Source organism: Myotis lucifugus, unplaced genomic scaffold (genome assembly GCF_000147115.1).
Source record: "Myotis lucifugus unplaced genomic scaffold, Myoluc2.0 scaffold_263, whole genome shotgun sequence".
Classification (NCBI taxonomy): domain Eukaryota; kingdom Metazoa; phylum Chordata; class Mammalia; order Chiroptera; family Vespertilionidae; genus Myotis; species Myotis lucifugus.
In genome coordinates this window covers 360,397-368,605 of record NW_005871311.1, presented here as the reverse complement: position 1 = coordinate 368,605, position 8,209 = coordinate 360,397, and the positions used below count along the sequence as shown (strand labels likewise).

The 8,209-nt window shown below is 41.9% G+C and overlaps 1 non-coding gene across 1 annotated transcript; it reads right to left on the bottom strand.

Annotated features, from left to right (window-relative positions):
• Positions 1-1,651: 1,651 nt before the first annotated feature.
• LOC111828009 lies at positions 1,652-1,782 on the bottom strand. Its single transcript, XR_002831764.1, has one exon. It is a non-coding gene; the product is annotated as a small nucleolar RNA SNORA11 (small nucleolar RNA).
• Between the last annotated feature and the right edge of the window lie 6,427 nt (positions 1,783-8,209).

Here is an 8,209-nt window from a genome sequence, read left to right as displayed (position 1 = left end):
AGACAAGTTATGATTCTCTCTTATCATTGTTTCTGTCTCTCTCTCCCTCTCCCTTCCTCTCTGAAATCAATGAAAATATTTTTTAAAGTTAATTATTTGGTATTTGTGAGCAGCTTGGAGCAGTTTTTGGCACATAGTAAGTGTTTACATATATATTTGGATATGTAATAAGTAATTGAACACGTAATATTCCATTTCATGTTGAATATATAACTAAATATTGAATATGTAGTTAAATAACAACAGTAATAACACAGTTAAAGGAAAACACTGTAAGCAAAACAAAACCATCCACCGAGCACTGATGTCCCGCAGGTTACCAGACAGGGAGGGCCTCCTGCTTCTGCTTTCACTCAAAGCCTCCTGCGTACTGCCTTTGGTGCGTCAGACCTCTTGACTCTTTATCCCACACAGTTTCAAAAACAGCCCTTTCTCTGACCCCAGAGTCCCCAACTGTCTAAAATCACCATTGCTCAGTCCACCTCTGAGTCTTCAAGGGACAGTTTGTAATATCTGCCTTCTCCCCCCGCCACCCCACGGGAGGGTGGTAGCAAAACTTTACCCTAAAAAACAAACCCTTTAGGACTCCTGCTTCCTCGGCCTGGGAGGGGCCTGTCAGCTGCAGCCCACTTTTCAATCCATCTTATCGGTAATGTTTGCAGGTGGCCCGGCCACCCCCGGAGCCAGCTGTGTTATCAGCAATCAGCAGCAGCAAGGACAGAGCTTGGGCACAGTGGAGAACAAGGCTAAATATAACCCTTTTCAAATTAAAATCCTGAGTCGGAGGAGAAGCAAGACAGGGTAGGGCAGGTTTTATTTCTTTACACCAATGAATCAAAGATAAAACGGGGGAGGGGGGGGAGGCATTTGGAAGGAGTTGGGACTACGACAGAATTGTTTTCAACTCCGGAAAGGTTGTCAAAACACGAAAGATGACGCAAAGCAAATGCCTGTCCGACAGACCCAAGGAAGCTTGTTTACATGTTTGGGATGAGCAGGGTTGTAGATGATGGTGTAATTGAGAAAAACCTGCCTAGTCATTGGAACGAGCAGAACTAAAAACAGACGTAATCGTGCTGGGAGGAAAATAAATTTCAAGGAAGTTATTTCCCATTGCTTTACTTCATACATTTCTCTTTCCTACTGCCTCTCTCTATTCCACTTTCATTTTCATTAGAAGAAACACTCCCCAGCATTTGCCAGGCTTCCCTTACCCTTCCTGACTTGCTCACTTGGAGCCTGGAGAAGACAGAGCATCCCCTCATGGCTGGAGACAGGCTCCGGGCAGTGCCCAACACACCACACCCACCTCTGGGGCTGGGATGGTGCCTTCCTAACACCAACTGTGCAGGGGCTAGTGCATTAGGAAAGGTGTGTCGACTGTTCAACTTGATCTCCAGCAAATGAAAAGCATTCAATAGCCCGGCCGGTGTGGCTCGGTGGTTGAGAGTTAACCTATGAACCAGGAGGTCACAGTTTGATTCCTGGTCAAGGCACATGCCCAGGTTGCAGGCTTGATCCCCAGTGTGGGGTGTGCAGGAGGCAGCTGATCAATGATATCAATGATTCTCTCTCATCTTTAATGTTTCGATCTCTCTCTCCCCCTCCCTTCCTCTCTTTCTAAAATCAATTTTAAAAAATTTTTTTTGTTATGTGTAGGGCATAATGTCACAGGAAGGTCAGAGTATATTGCCACCCGTGAGAAGTCAGCCCCAGTTACTGTTGGATGTGTTATACACAGAAGAGCCGTTCTTCAGGCACTCTGCTCTCTCCTCACATCCCAAAAACACCCTCAAGCCAAATACCACTTGACATCATTGTAATCACTCAAAACATACAAAAAAAACATACGTAAACATATAAAAGAATTACTATAGCATATGCAATTTATGTCATCATTCTGGGCGTTATTCTTAGGTAACCCTTTTTGCCATAACAGACACTTGCTGTGAGCCCAGCTATGTCCCCCTCAGTCTACCTAACTTCAGCTATGGCTCGGTGGACAATTCCGTGCATCTTGGGTACCTCTCGGTACTACTTCCTCCAAAGCCTCATGCAGGTGCGGCCCAGAAATGTGGGGGAGACTATGCCCCAGGGAAAGTTTCAACCTACGAAGGATGAAAGTCTATGGATAAAGGGGCCAACTTCCTTGTCTTCTCAGGTGATGTTGAAAAAGAGGAGGTTTTGCCCACGGGCTGGTAAAACACTCGCTTACTTTACCGGGACAATTCTCAGCAATAGCCAGCTATTAATACATACTTTGTTGTTTTTCTTCCTCCCCTGTCTCTCTCTCCACTTTCCCATACTTCTGTTTCCTGTGTTCATCCCCAAAATAAATTGCCGGTATCAAGTCCTTGTCTCAGGGTCAGCCTTAAGTGGTGGAGGGAGGTGTGGCTGGACCCCATATGATGTTGTAATTTCTAAAATAGTCTTCCTGGCCCTAGCCAGTTTTCCTCAGTGGATAGAGCATCGGCCTGCGGACTGAAGGGTCCCGGGTTTGATTCCGGCCAAGGGCACATACCTGGGTTGTGGGCTCGGTCCCCAGTAGGGGGCATGCAGGAGGCAGCCGATCAATGATTCTCTCTCATCATTGATGTTTCTATCTCTCTCTCCCTCTTCCTTCCTCTCTGAAATCAATAAAGAAATATATTTTAAAATAGTCTTCCTGGAAGACTATCCCTAAAAATAGGCTTCAAGTCACTAATGACAATAGTGTCATTAATGACCATTGCAGACTAGATTTTATTTATTAGAAGGCGGTGCCCAAATTAAACATGTAAGCCACCTCCAGATAGAATGAAACTGGCATGAAATTCCTTTTTGGGGGGACGTGCTGTTAGGACACAGGACTGTGCCAGGCACCGAGACAAAGCAAGCACGTGTTTTTACCAGCCTGTGGGCAAAACCTCCTCTTTTTCCAACTGTTGGCCTTGACGAACCAGGATCCCAGCAACACAACAAGTGTGAAAGACTTGCCTCATTCAACAGTAACTGCCTCCTTTTAGTCTGAGTCTTTGACAGCCTAACAACTGAACAAGAATTACATCAGCGTTCCTGCTTGGCATGAGCTCGGCCACAGGACCAGTGACATGTAATGCGTGTGCTGGCTTTTCCTGCCACAAAGCTGCGACACGTTGTCAAAGCTTCATAAAGTCCTTCCGTCTCAGTACAACTCTGGGCAACTTGTCTCCAACTTCATTCTGGGACAAGGACATTCACTGTAGCCTACTTTCCTTGTCTTTTAAATGCTACTCCCCTCTCCTAATTGCTTTTAATATAATAAGTTACTGAGTATGAATCCCAGATTCATCACACAATATGTGACCTTGCTTCATCAAACCTCAACATTTTGTTCCATAAAATACAGGGAGCAAGAACACATTGTAGATTGTTATGAAAATTGCAAAGATCCCTGAAATGTGTTTAGTGAATTCCCCGGCACAAAAGCATCTCTAAATTTTAAATATTATTATTAAAATCAGATCCAATTATAATAACTGCACAATGAAAAAATGCAGTCCGTTTTGCACTTAGAATCTGGCACACTCTAAAATACATAGAAGGTCTTCTCAGTCTGACCTTTTCATTTGTATGCAATTTAACCTTCATTAAAATTGAACAATTACGTGTAAAGACATGAATTTCTCAAAAGAAAATGATCAAAATACCCATCTAGGGGAATCTCACAATATACAAGGGAAAGCAGATACATGTATAGACTTGATCATGCACTAAACAGTCATTAAACGCCAGCTTTGCACTAAGTGACAGACGCACTAGGATGAACAAGGCTCTGTATCCTTACAGGGAAGCAGCCATCCAGTGAACCAATCGCCCGATACTGATATGACATACATTATGTTCAAGGCAGCATGAGAAGACCTTAAAAGGAATAACCAGATCTATGAGGGGGTGTTGGAAGTAGGAACAGATTAAGTCAAGTTCACAGTTGCAGCCGTTAAGCTGGGATGTGAAGGGTGAACAGGAGTTAGCAAGTTGACCCATGGGAAGTGAAGATTCCAGGACACAGCGCACACAAAAGCAAGGACGAATGGAAGAGCACAGTGTGCTCAGGGACCCCCAAGTAGGCAGATGAGATTGGACCCAGGAGAGATGGGGGAGAGTGAGGAGGAAAGAGGTAGGAAAGCAGTTGTCATAAATTGTAGGCTGTACTTATTTTGAAGTTAGCACAATGGGATTATAAGCAAATGTGTAGGAAATATTCACGTCACACAGGAAAGATCACTTGTCTATTTCTATATAACTAATTGGTGGCAAAACTAAAACTAGAAGGTGAGCCTCCCAACTCCGAGAGTGGTGTTCTATCCTCCAGACCAGTGGTTCGGAGAGAGGGGTCCCAGGACCAACAGATGAAGCATTACATGGGAAAGTGTTAGAAATGTACATTTTCAAGTGTACACCCCAAACCCGAATCAGAAATGCTGAGGATGGGGCCCAGAAATATGTGTTTTAAAAAGCCCTCAAAATGATTCATCCTAAGATTTGAGAACTGCTACTCTTTTATTTTATTTTTCCATCACCATTTATCCCCTCTATGCCCTCTTTTACCTCCATCCATCCCCCCACCCCCACAATCACCACACTGTGGTCCATGTCCATGAGTTCTCTCTCACTTTTTTCTTTTTTGCTCAATCCCACCACTCCCTGAGCCCCTCCCCCATCTATCTGCCTGCTCTCTATGAGTCTGTCTCTATTTTGCTTGGTAGTTCAATGTGTTCATTAGATTCCACATATGAGTGAAATCATACGGTACTTGTCTTCCTCTCACTGGCTTATGGCACTTAGCATAATGGAGAATCACTACTCTTAAAGCTGTGGTCTTCACCTTCCCAAGGAGATTTTCATGGAGGAAACTAAAGGAAAAGCAGAGAGTGCAATTTAACCTTCGTTAAAATAGAATGCTTTTCCTTTCCTTTTATCACATTCAGAAAACAGCCTTGTGTTCACAACAAAACATTATCAATCAAGCACTTTACAAAAACTGTATGAAAATGTTCTGTCTTGACAAGTCCTTTGATGACCAGTGTCTTAGAGGCCATAACAGGTTCAGGTTGCCAGAAAAGTCATTTACCCCAGATAACAATTAGGTGCCAGCTACACAGAAACCCAAGAGCAGATATCTACCAGTGTACCTGATAGAAGAAGCTAGAAAGGGGCGGGGGGGAATTATAAGAAATAGAAGGAGATGAATCACCCTATTTTTTACTAAATGTATTCTTAAAGAACTTCAATAAGCTCATTTTCAGCACCACAACATTTTAGCATTTAGGGGAACATGAATAAAAAGTCTGTTGAGCCCGAGACAGTTTGGCTCAGTGGATAGAGCATCAGCCTGGGTTCCATTCCTATCAAGGGCACATGCCCGGGTTGTGGGCTCTATCCCCAGTGTAGGGCGTGCAGGAGGCAGCCGATCAATGATTCTCTCCCATCATTGATGTCTCTGTCTCTCTCTCCCTCTCCTTTCCTCTCTGAAATCAATAAAAAATATACTTTAAAAAAAAAAAGGTCTGCTGAGCTATTTTCAGTATTATTCACCTCCTTGCTCTCAAAACCTGATTTAGTTTCTTGCATGTAAAATGCACTTAATAAAATATTATTAACTGAATGAGCAACCTAAGTAATGCAAAGAACAAACTAATGTTTTGAATATATGTCTGCAGACTAATAAAAATGTTAAAAGTTGGCTGAAAACAAAAGTCAGAGCCTATTTTATATGACTGAACATATAATATCTGAAGAAGTGCAGTCTGAACACTATGCTTATAAGATTGATTTTTCTGAAATTAGAACCACTCTGCATTCAATCAGCCTTCCTCTCTACTGCTGACATCAACCATTGAGGATATGAAGAAAAATCTCATTTGTGCCAGTGGCTGGCAAACTAACACAAGTTAATTTGTCAATTAAACTATCAGTGTAATAAAGAATCTTACAAACTAACATTAGCAGGTTAAGATGGGCAAGCTGTATAATTCATAGAGAGAAACTCAAGTCCACAACAGGAATTCAGATGTAACTTAAAGAGGAACAATAGCAAAGCTAAAGTAAAGACAGGGCAGGAGTGACCTCTAGCGTTGCTGGGAAGAATCTAAGGTAAGAAGTACGAGAAATAGGAAATAGCCAAGTACAAAATTCTAAACATATGTCCATATATACTAGTATATAACAAGATATAGATATAGATATGGATATAGATATAGAGATAGATATAGATATAGAGATAGATATAGATAGAGATAGAGATATAGATAGAGATAGATATAGATATAGATCACTTCACTGCAACATAATTATCCTTTTCCTCAGTTTAAAATTCACCTACAAAACACATATAGGATTTTCTATTTCAGCCTTTATCAGTAAAATACTGACTTCTGACTTACTGATTTAGTATTAAAAGTCTTTACTCATATATATGCAAAAGTTTGAGATCTTAGCCTCACTGTTCAAATGCCTTGGAGCCTGGGGGGGAGATAGTGCTTTGTTTTACATGTTAAATAAGAGTAGGTTTCCCAAATGACATTGGAAAAAGGTCAAGGGACTGCAGAGAGGCAATAAAGTCATCCCCATTTTAGTGGAGCTGAGAGAGTGAGCTTACATTCAGCTGCTTCACCTTCTAATGTGCGCATTGATTTTTCTAAAAGCGCGGCTCTGATCACCTTCTTCAAGGTTCTTCAAAAGCCCCCGACTGCCTACCAAATGAGGAACAAATCTTTAGGTGGCTCACTCAAGGTTTTTCACAGTTCGACCACCCATCCTTCATTTCCTGTGAAGAAGGTGTTGCCAGATATCACAACACCTGTATTCTTTCTGGACGTGCAGACTTCCCACTCACTGGTGTCTTTTTTAACTGCTGGTTTTTTGCAAACTTTTGTGTAAAGATAGGCCCCAAATCTGAGAAGGGCTTGCAGCTTCTTTTTAATAATCCCCTGATTTCAACTCCTATTTCGCCACTTGCTAAACGTGTAATTTGGGGAAAATTACTTAGCCTAACTTAGCTCAGTTTGTGCATCCCTAATATAAGGATAATGCATATCATGAATATGTTACTACAGCTGCCTCTGCATGACAGGAAGCAAAGAAAGGCAGAAAGGGACCAAGGTCAAATACTAGCACCGCCATTGATAAGCTTTGGGATTCTGGGTAAATCAGTCAGCAATCTTAGTTCTCGATTCCTCACTTGTCAAACAAGTACAATAATAACCAACTTCATAATATTATTGTGAGGATTGAAATCAGATGACATGATAGAGTGGTGAAGGCCTGGGAGGGGCAGGTACAGGGTGGAGGAGGTCATTGGGGGGAAAAATAAAGGGGACATCTTTAATACTTTCAACAATAAAGAAAAAAATGCTTCAAAAAATCAGGTGGTATATCAAAAAGCACCCAGATATCACAGGCACTCAATAAATGTTTAACCTTGCACCCTCTATCCACCTCTTTCATTTGGGATAGGAGCATGGATTGCGGGTGATGCCCTCAAGCCCTCCGGGGCCTATGAGTATCCTGTTCCCCCTTTAACTACTGCGTATGCCGTCAGCCAAGGATTCGAGAAGATCTTAATGGTACAATACGGCATGAAGATTATGGGCCGTCTGATAATCATAACCTACAGGATGGTCCAGCCAGCCTTCTAAAGTCAACATCATGCAATCAGTATTTTAGGTCATTGTCTTGGTCTAAACCAGGCTCAGAGTGAAAAGTTACAACAATGTTTTAATATCTGATTCCAGTTACATGAGGTCTCTGAGTAGTCAAACTCATAAAAACAGGAAGCAGAGTGGGGGTGGCCAGGGGCACGGGAGAGCTGTTGTTTCACCGGTACAGAGTTGCAGTGCTGCAAGTTGAAAAAGTTCTGGACATTGGTTGCACAACAATGTGAATATACTTGACACTAAAGAAGTGTACACTTAGACATGGTTAAGTTGGTAAAATTTTATGTTATGTGTATTTTACAATTACATTTTTAATTTTAAAAAGCTTTTATGAGATGAAATTCATTATCCCTTAAAGGTAACTTCTTTCTGCATCTCCATAGCAGGCAGGCCACGTAACACACACACACACACATACACACAAGTGAGCTCATGCACATGAAGGTGCATACACACACATACAAATACACACACACACACACATACACGAATAAGAAGGGTGATCTTTGTCTCATAACCCATGACTTTAATAA